Here is a 10,750-nt window from a genome sequence, read left to right as displayed (position 1 = left end):
TTGATGCTTCTGAACTGTGTTATTGGATAAGACTCTTGAGAGTCACTTGGATTGCAAGGAGATCCAACCAGTCCATCCTAAAGAAAATCATTTCTGAATATTCATTGGAAGGACTGATGCTGAAACTGAAACTCCAATACTTTCACCACCTGATATAAAGAACTGATTCATTAGAAATTACCTTAATGCTGGGAAAGATTGAAGACAGGAGGAGAAGGGGACAACAGAGGATGAGATGGTTGCATGGCATCACTGACTCAATGGACATGAGTTTGAGCAAGTTCTGGGAGTTGGTGATGGACAGGGAGGCCTGTTTTACTGCAGTCCATTTGCAAATAGTTGGACAAGACTGAGCGACTGAACTGAACTTTCTCTGTATGCCATCTTGCGACTGCTTTATCCCAGCTTCTCTTGTTGAAATCCAGGTCTTTACTTCCTGCCTGGGATGCTGTAAGAGCTCTCTTACTGGTCTTCCCCTGTCTCATCCCAATCAGTTTCCCCCTCCAGACTCCAGAGAAAGATCTTTGCAATTTGCCAAGGTGATCATGCCATCTGCCTGAAAGCCATTTGATGGTCTGAAGTTAATAGGATCTGTGATTGAGAAGAGGTCAGGAAACTAGGAGGATTAAAAAAAAAAAAAAAAGAGGGAGAGAGAGTGAGTAGCTCAATGAACACCAGGTAGGTGGACAACTCTTGTAGTTGTTTCTTTTGTTCCCCAAAACGTAACTGGGTGGGCTAGAACTGTCCATTTACACAGTTCCTGAGTGGAGAAAGGAGGTTCTGGATTTTATTAATAGCTTGCCTTTTTTCTTTTTTTCAGTTATAGCAATACTGAAAACAAAGGAAAAGAATCTTGAAAACAAAAAATCCTATGTACTTGGATTGCATCAGATGTTATTAAGTCCATGTTTGCTGGACCTTTGTCTTCTCACCTAATAATCTTTATTTTTTTAATTAAATTAACATTTGTGTTTATGCTAATTACATTATTTTTAATAATATCATGAATACACCATGCATTTCTTCAGAGTTTGCTCTTTAGGCAATGTCTATATATAAAGTAGACAGTCTGAGCCCACTATTACTGAACTAGTTAAGCAAAGACTTTTATTAATGTGCACTGCTATCCCCTTGCCAATGTACAGGTACAGCTCTTCATTGTTTTTTGTCTGTCTTTCTCATCCTGGAAATACTTTTTCCCCACATGGGAACTTTATGTTGTATCTATCTGGATGCCCCAGACCCAGTAAAATCTATGCCAACACATCCCTTACCAAAAATTATTAATACCCCCATTTGCCAAATTTGAAGGAACAAAATTATCAGGATCCAATTGTCCTGAATGCCAATCTGCATTTCTGTTGCACTTTATGATTCAAAAAAATAAACATACTAAGAAAGTTTTCAAAATGCAAATTTCACAGTTTCTTTGATAGCATCTTTAAAAGTAAGACTCTCCTGAGACAGAGACAAATACAGTGGTCCCTACTAGCTTTCTTGAAGAAGCTTTTGTAATTTAATTCTCTACAAGGTAAAGTCTGGATGAAAAAAGCAAAATAAAATAATTTAACTTCTATGACAGAAAATGAAATTATATCCAACAAAGGCTGGTGCTCAGCATGTTAAGAACCACAAAACAATAAAAGCAAGGCAACCAGATATCTAGAAAAACGGGCAATGAATAGAAACAGACAAGTTGGGAAAATATATATATATATAAAACAGTAATGTTACATTGAATAAAATTTTCTAAGTTACTAGCAATCAGAGAAATCAGATTAAACGATCATTTTTCACATATCAGAATGTAGACTTTAAAATGCTTGATATCAACTCTTGGTGAGTTTGCTTGGAAGTTGAAATGCGTATATACTCTTGTGAGAGAATAAATTGGCATGGGGAAATTGAATAGCATTTTGAAATTGCTATCAAAATACAAAGTACAAATGCCACATGATCCAGTAATTCTTTGAGGCATCTTCCTTAGAAAATTATTCACATGTAAAAACAACAAGATCTGAAAGAGGATTTTTATTAAAGAAAAACAAAAAATTAAGAAGGTAATTTCTAAACTGATATATTCATATGTTAGAATATTGCATACTATTTTATAAGGTTGAAATGGACAGAAATCTACTGTTGAATAAAAATAGCTTGTGAAAAATAATATTTACTGGATAATAGAATTTTTATAATTAAATATTACATATTTTATACATGTGTGTGCACCATAAATGTCAATGCATTATAAAGAGTCAAGAAGGTCAAAGCTAAGTTAATAACTATGATATCTTAGGGAAATAGATGGGAGAAGAAAGGGGGGTTGTTTGAGGACTATAATATAAGTCCAATTTCCCTACTGTCATGTTTTAATTTTGAGTAAAAGGAAAACATTTATGAGTTCTCTATTTTGTAACTAAATATTAATACTATTTTTTAAAAAAAAATAAAGGAAATAGAGAGGTGCTATAAAGTATAGCATGCATATAATTAGCAGCAAGCTTGGAAGCTGTATAGCTAGCATTCCCTTTTGTTTTTGCAATACTGGGGCTTATTGATCTCAAGCACCTCTGAGCAAACTGTCAAAACGGGGGAGGCTGATGCCTGTTGGCTTAACACAGGGGCTTTAAGTCATGTAGTTCTGATTTCTGAAACCACCACCTGAAGATGTTCATCTTTGTCAAATTGCTTGACCTGTATATACTACAATCGCCTCATAAGTTCAATAAGAGTATTAAAAAAAGAGTAATAAAAAAATACCACCTATGGTAATGGTGAGAATAAATGGACTCCTCAGGAAGTCATTAGACCAAGGTGAAGGAGGTCGTGAACCTCAGCACATAAGAGCCCCTTTAGTGACCTGCTGTGCAGAAAGTTCCCCGTTCTTTCTTTACACACACGCTTTGTTCTACACGTGAAATCCCCAAGAAGCAACATTCAAACTATGATTCTAAAAACATGAATTGAGTACTTTACAAAAGCAGGAAGATGTAGTATTTTTAACGTGTGTGCATGTCAGTTCTGTCCGAGTCTCTGTGACCCTGTGGACAGTAGACAGCTCTTCCTAGGTGGCACTAGTGGTAAAGATCCTGTCTGCCAATGCAGGAGACGTAAGGGACAGGGGTGTGGTCACTGGTGGGGACGACCCCCTGGAGGAGGGCACGGCAACCCACCCCAGTATTCTTGTCTGGAGAGTCCCGTGGATAGGGGAGCCTGAAAGGCGACAGTCTATAGGGTTGCAAAGAGTCAGACACAACTAACGCGACCTACCATGCATACGTGCACAGACTGTAGATACCAGGCTCCTCTGTCCATGAGATTTTGCAATCAAGAATACTGGATTGGGTTGTAATTTCCTTCTCCAAGGGATCTTTCCGAGCCAGGAATCAAACCTGTGTCTCCTGAGTCTCCTGCATTACAGGCAGATTGTTTACCACTTGAGCCATCGGGGAACCCCAGTACTTTTAATATCTCCTTTTAAATTATTTCCCATATTTATGTAAGATGAAAGTTAAAGTATCATTCATTCTTTTCCACCAACTTGAAAAATTTCAGCTCTTATCAGGAAGTTTGAATCAACCTGATGGTTTATTTAACATATGTTTATCAATCATATATTCAGTGACATAAAACAAGACATTAAATTGAGCCAGTTTAAAATTGGCTTCAAAGATTTACAACTTCAAATTCTTCATCTATTTTAGTTTAAGTTTGGATTTGTCATACTCTGACATTTTTATATGTTACCAAAATGTCATCAAACTTGGGCAAAAGAAGCTAGTATATCAAGTGCCCTTGAAGTGCTTCCTACTCCAAATTCTATGTTAGTTATGGCTGAAGTGCATGACCTATATAGGGAAGTAATTTTTTTTTTCAGAGTTCAAGACAAAATGTTAAGTTTTAGAAGCCAAAGATTATAAGGCAAAGGCCTTATCTTAATCTGATTCTCTCCATTCCATTTATCATCAGTGCATTTTAAGAATCACACACACACACACACACACACACACACATTTCCATTTAGAAGGTGAACTTCCACAGAGATCATGACTATTAGAACATTCTGCTGCTATAAAAAAAAATCATAAATATATTCATCTTCAAAATCTTCAATGATAGCCTAATTCTCCAAATCCAAATTCTTCTCCTGCGTTTGAGGTTCTGAACAATCTATTTTGTTTCATCCTACCAATGCGCTCTTACTTCCAGCATTACTCTCACTGAGTCTGTAATGACTTTACTATCTTGAAAAGCATGATGATAATCGTTTTCTTTACTTTACTCAGCAGAGACTGCCTTTCCTCTCTTTTCAGCCATTTGAATTTTTAGTCATTCTTTGGCAGCCAGGTCACACTCACCTTCCTGACGACCTCAAGCCTTTACGAGTTGGCCAGCACATATTCTCCACATCAACCAACACAAAGCTTTTTAAAATATTATTTAGTTTGCTGAAGTTTAGTTTAGTTTGAATAAAGACAAGTTTCATTCACATCTTCAAAAGTTGAATGCAAAATCTTTGAGAATTAAGATTTAGAAGCAGTTTTACATGTAAATGACTTTGTTTCATAGGGCAGACAAAAGAGGGCAGATGACTTATATTTGATTATCAATGTAATATTTCAAATTTATTTTGCAAAATAACCTCCAGTACACATAAGTATTCAATAAATGCTTATTTTGAATTTATTAAGCTCTGGATCTTTTGTTAGGCCCTGGGAATACATCAGTGTACAAGTCAGACTTTTAACCAATGTCCTCAAAGTGTTTACAATTAACAATGTCAGGTAGAGGTAAGAAATTCGTGTATTTGTTACAGAAACAAAGCTACGACAAGCAGTGACTGGGATTCCTGGTGACAGTTTGATTTAGAGGCCCAGGTTTTACACCATTGTCCAAGCCCGAAGGAAAAGAGGGGATCCAAAGGACCCTAAAAGAAAAATAAAAGCACATGTCCCCGTGTAAGGCCAGGCTTGTCTATGTGGTTACACATAACTAATCTTACCACACTGATCAGGTTCCTGGAATGCATAATCAAGGCGTCTATAATCAATTATATTCAAATAAAGGCCATTTAATTAATAAGGAATGACAATACAATTTATTATTACTATCGATGGTGCCAGAGTTGATGCATATAAGAAAAGAAAACAGCTTTCTTCAGACCCTGCAGGAGATCATACCAGGCACCCTCAGAAATATTTGCTGCCAGGTTGTAGAGCTTAAGTCCTCTTTAGCCACGCACATCCCATTCACGGATGAAGGTAGTTTTGCTTAAAAACAGATTTAATAAGGTGAGCAATATTCCTGGTTTCAATTTTCTTTATAACCTTCTATCATTATTACCTTGTATATACGTAAAATTATTTAAAGCATTTATTCTAAATTTATTTAGTTATAGAGGTATATTTAATAAATTATCACCTCCAGCTTTAAAAAATAATCTACTCTAGGGTCTTGGAGGTATTGTATTAATGCAGCTTCAAAAAGAGAACTATATACTCACTTTGTTTTCTTTTTCTAATTTAAAAGAATAACAATTATTGACTGTGTGAATTTTGATACTGTTTTAAGAGGCAATAAAAGTTACTATACAAGTGATATTCTCTAAATGATGAGATAATTTTTGTAGCATTTTTGGGAATAATCATGTTAATTTAGCTAATATTTTGCCAAATCTTAGTCATATTAGAAGTTATAGATTTATAAATTTTAATATTTTTATAAAAGAAAGATATATTTTTCAAATTGTATTATAGGCATCTTCTATTTTAATGGTTTTTTGGTTTGATTTATAATATTTAAACCTTTGGAAATAAGGAAAATGTACCTTGACTTGTCCACTTGACCCAGGCTATGTAAAAGTTAGGGGTGATGGTTTGGAATGTTTATCTCCATCCTCAAATACAGGAAAACCAGAGATCTCTGGAGAGGGTGAGCTGGTGGGACAAGGATCAGTAAGTGGAGAAAGAGAGGAAAAAATGAAGTATCTTTTATTACTTTCTAGACTTGGCCACCTCAATAAACTTCCTGACCATCTGGATATGGGCTCCTGGCAGACCAAAGCTTCAATGCAGACAGTGGAGTCAAGCCTCCTGAAAATCAGAAGTCTTTGTTTAGAGATGAGTTTTATCCAGCAGGACACTGAGTGTTGTCTTTCATCCAGGAGGGGATGGGGCCTCTCTGACTGACAGGAATCAAGACAAAGAGGCTGAATAGTTTTGAGGGAGATGAATAATATGAATATAAATAAGCCTGTCTTCACAGCAAGTAGGGTAAGAGAGCTAAATGATTTAGTGATAAGTAGAAAACTAGATGCTGAAAGCCATGAATTTAATGGGCTTTTCAAAACCATCAAACTTATAACCAGAAGCAGGATACATTTACTGTTGAGTATTAACACATTCATTTTATTATTCCAGACAAAGAGAGTGCCTGATCATGTGGAGGAATTTCTCAGTTAGATACATCATACTTAAGATTTCAGTTAATAGATTAGTTAACTCAATATTTTGGCAAACACTGATAATGAAACAGACCTCAGTTTTTACATTTTAGTTCATCTCTGCTAAAATCCCTTACAAGAAAGTATTTTCCAGTTTCTATAGAACATAAGTATAGCAATTAGAAAGCTAATGTGGGGAATTCCCTGGTGGCGCAGTGATTAAGACTTGCCCTTCCAATGCAAGAGGTGCAGGTTCTGTCTTTGGTTGGGAAGGTAAGTTTTCACATACCTCACAACCAACAAACTAAAACATAAAACTGAAGCAATATGTTAACAAATTTACAATATACTTTAAATTGTCTACATCAAAATAAAAAAAAAAGGAAGAAGAACTCTTTAAGAAGGCTAATGTAAATGTTTTCTGAAACTATTATTGATACAGATAGCTCAGCTGTCATTCCAAGTTCTTTTCTCAATACAAAGAGTTGATACCCTCACAAAGTTTTAAGTAGGACACCCAAAATGGGCACAGTTCAGCCACCTTTTCCCAACAGACAGGAATGCAGTGTCCCAGGATTAAGCATCAACTCTCATTCTCATTCATTCTACTTCACTAGGGTTTCCTTGGTGTTTTGGATGGTAAAGAATCTGCCTGCCTGCAATCTGCCTGAACCCAGGGTTCAGTTCCTGGGTTTGGGAAGATCCCCTGGAGAAAGGAATGGCAACCCACTCGTGTATGATGGCCTGGAGAATCCCATGGACAGAGGAGCCTGGTGGGCTACAGTCCATGGGGTCCAAAGAGTTGAACATGACTGACTGACTAACACTTTCATTTTCTCATTCTCTGGCCAAGAGTTGCCATCTGCTGATCACCCCGTTTTCTTCTAAGAGGAAGCCTATCCCTTCTCCAGCAGATCTTCTGAACCCAGGAATCAAACCAGGGTCTCCTGCATTGCAGGCAGATTCTTTACCAACTGAGCTATCAGGGAAGCACATCAACTTTATAAGGTTTCATCAGAATTATAAGTGAGTGAACGTATCTAAAGTGCTTAGTGTAGTGTGTGACACACAACTGGTGTTATAAAATCTACTGCTTTTACTAAATAATAAAAGAAAATGCTTGGTATTTAGCAACCGTTCCCATTCCCTTAGTAGCAGTTCTTAATATTACTCTTATTTAACATCTGTTTTATCTTCCTTGTTTTATAGCTCATCTTACTTGATGCATTAGGGACAGAAAGGAAGTAGAATAGTCAATAAGATTCAGATCACCATTTTCCCTTCCTCTTCTGATTTTTAAGAAATTCATATATAATTGTAATTATTCATTCATACATTTTATCCTGGATTCATTCATTGAACAAATATTTGTTGAAAAGTTGCTCTATTTCAGACTCCATATTGAGTACTTGAAAGTATATTTTAACTTTTATATAATTCTCAAAATAACTGGCCCTTAGGCATTATGGTACTCATTGTATTGAGGAAAACTAAGTGAGGACAATTCTCTGGTTGTCCAGTGGTTAAGACTCTGTGTTTCCAATGAAAAGTACATGGGTTCTATCCCTGGTCAGGGAACTAAGATCCCATATGGCATATGGTGTGGCCAAGGCAATATTTAAAAAATAAATAAATAAATAAATGAGACATCAAGAAACCTGTAAGGGTTCATTCAGAGCTCCGTATATAACTGATCCTACATTGGATTCCTCTCCCTCCCTCAAACTACCTTTGGCAGTGTTTGTCTACTCTGTTGTCCAAACCAAGTGTAGGACCTAGTTGTTTAAGAATGTAAAATGTACGAAAGACGATTAGTCTCTATAACTCCTATGTATGTGATGGTTTTACAATGTTTCCAAATTATAATTCTGTGCTTCTAAGAATTTAGTCTCTGAAAATTATGTTGTCATAGACAGACGTGGCTATCATAGGCAGCCTCTGAAACAACTATTTTTCAGGTGAAATGGTATTTCCAGCTGTATTCATAACCACTCTCTACAATTAATTAGTTCTGCTAGGTGGTTGATTCAATTTGGTCATCAGCTCAACTTTAGAAACCAGATGCATCATTTTTTATTTTTTTTCAACCAAATATTGTTGCTGATGAACAAGCCCAGCTGTAAGATTATATAGGGTGTTAGCAACCACTGAATTAGCTCCAGGGAAACATGGATTATTGGAAGACTAACTCAGTGATTCACTCACCAATGTCTGGGAGACTTGGAGGGAGATGGGGTTAGGCATACACTGTGTCTTGGCAGGCTCTTTTAATTCTCTTGAACATTGAATAAAAACGAAAAATTCCAAAAATTACATTTCTTCAAAACTATGGACCAGGTTTCTTTTCTTGATGTGTCAGAGTGGGAAACATTGCTAGTATAAGGGCTTCAGGAAACTTTCTTACTTTTTCTCTTTTTCACAAAAGCAGCTGATGTTCAGGTGGGCCTCCAATTTTTGCTTTCTGGTTCTATAATGATTTTAAATTGGCTTATCAGAGTCTTACATAAGGGAATTTTTCTCATTTTTTTTTTATTATCTTCACAAAATTTGTCATGTCTAAATAATATTCATGTGTGCATTATTATCAAATTTTCAATTCATTTAGGTATAATTGGATGAATGGTTGCTATGGCTTTAACTTTTAAATATAAGCTATTCAGACATCTCCCCTGGATCTTCATATTCATTACATTCATATTCTTTAAAATAAGTAAAGCATGGGGAAAAAAAAGAAAAAACAGTAAATAAGGAAGAACAATGCATGAGCTATTGACCAATAAAGAATTAATTCTTCTTTCAGGATAAAATATTATTATCATCATTGTTATCCTTAGTATTTAGAATCCATAATAATAGCAACATGCAGAACACAACACACCCCTTTCTTTCTCATCACCCTCTGCAGTAGGTACGGACCATTACCATAATATTGCTTGGGTTCATCATTCTCTTGAATTTCTCATGTCCCTTAACATGTAACGATCACAACCACGCTCTGTGCCCTATACGCTCAGGCTTTCTGAATTCATGGTGTGTGTCATCTACATTTTCTCTTTAGGACACTTCCCTCAACCTGTAAATTAGATTCATAAATAAAACAGTGTTGTATATCCAACAGGCATAGTTAGGGTTGCTTTTTCACTAATTTACACATAAAGATGCTTCCTGCATCTTTATTGATTTTTTTTTTTTTTTTAGAAAATATTGTCTTTAGGGTTAGGCTACACACTGTGAGGTTTTTATAATTGTCATTCTTCCACTGCAGGAGAAACTGCCCAGTCACCATTGAGTTTCATTCCATCATTCCTTTGTTGAAAGTCATGTTCTAATAAGATATATTCTTTTAAGAGATCAACCCACTGTCAGGCTTTCTTTTCTCCAATATTGCTGCTTATACCTTAGAGAAGTATTGGCTAGATATCTATCGCTGTCTGGAGAGCTAAAATCCACACCCATTCCATTACCTCATCCTTTCTTTTCTGTAATTTACTCCCTTTTCTATCCTCTTAGAAAAAAGTTTTTGCTTCCCCCAATTCAGATAAGTTTAGCATCAAATTTGGGTGTGCAGTTTTAATATTGTGTATATAAATTCCATGCTACCCACTGGCCTTCATCGTTCGTCTTTGTTTTATTTTAATATATGTGCTTCAGCCTATGAAATCTTAACCATTTAAAATCACTTTCAAAGTGAGAATACCATTGCCTTTCAGAGAGATAATAATAGGAAGAACGATATTACCAATGTGAGTAGGCTTCAGGCATAGGTAAAATCAAGCTAATACAACACTGGAGGGAAGATTGAAAAGGCTCCTGAATACCTAGTGATAGAGTAACTGCACTAGAATCAAGAGGATGATTATACTAAACATAGATTCTTAGCTCCACCTCAAATTCTTTGAATCAGGAACTCCAGGCATGACTCTGTGTTAGTTACTATTTATTCTGTGTAACAATTAGACCAAAGTTTAGCTGCTTATAACAACATTTTCATTATCTCACATAATTTCTGAGGGTCAGTCATCAGTCAGGTGGTCCCGATCCAAGATCTCTCTTGAGGCAGAATCAAGGCATTAACTTGGCCATGGTCATCTGAAGACGTGATTCAGGCTGTCAGGTCTACATCCACATACCTCACTGGCATGACTGATGATTAAAAGCTTCAACTTTAGAAGGGGGCCACAGCTCCTCATCACATGGGCCTCTCTTTAGGATGGCTTTAGTGTCCTGATAATTTGACGGCTGACTATCTTCAGAGTAAGCTATCCCAGAAAGAGGACAAAGAGGAGACCAGGATGCATAGTCATCACA

This window comes from Cervus elaphus, chromosome 33, assembly GCF_910594005.1.
Source record: "Cervus elaphus chromosome 33, mCerEla1.1, whole genome shotgun sequence".
Lineage (NCBI taxonomy): Eukaryota > Metazoa > Chordata > Mammalia > Artiodactyla > Cervidae > Cervus > Cervus elaphus.
Note: the sequence above shows the minus strand (reverse complement) of the source record.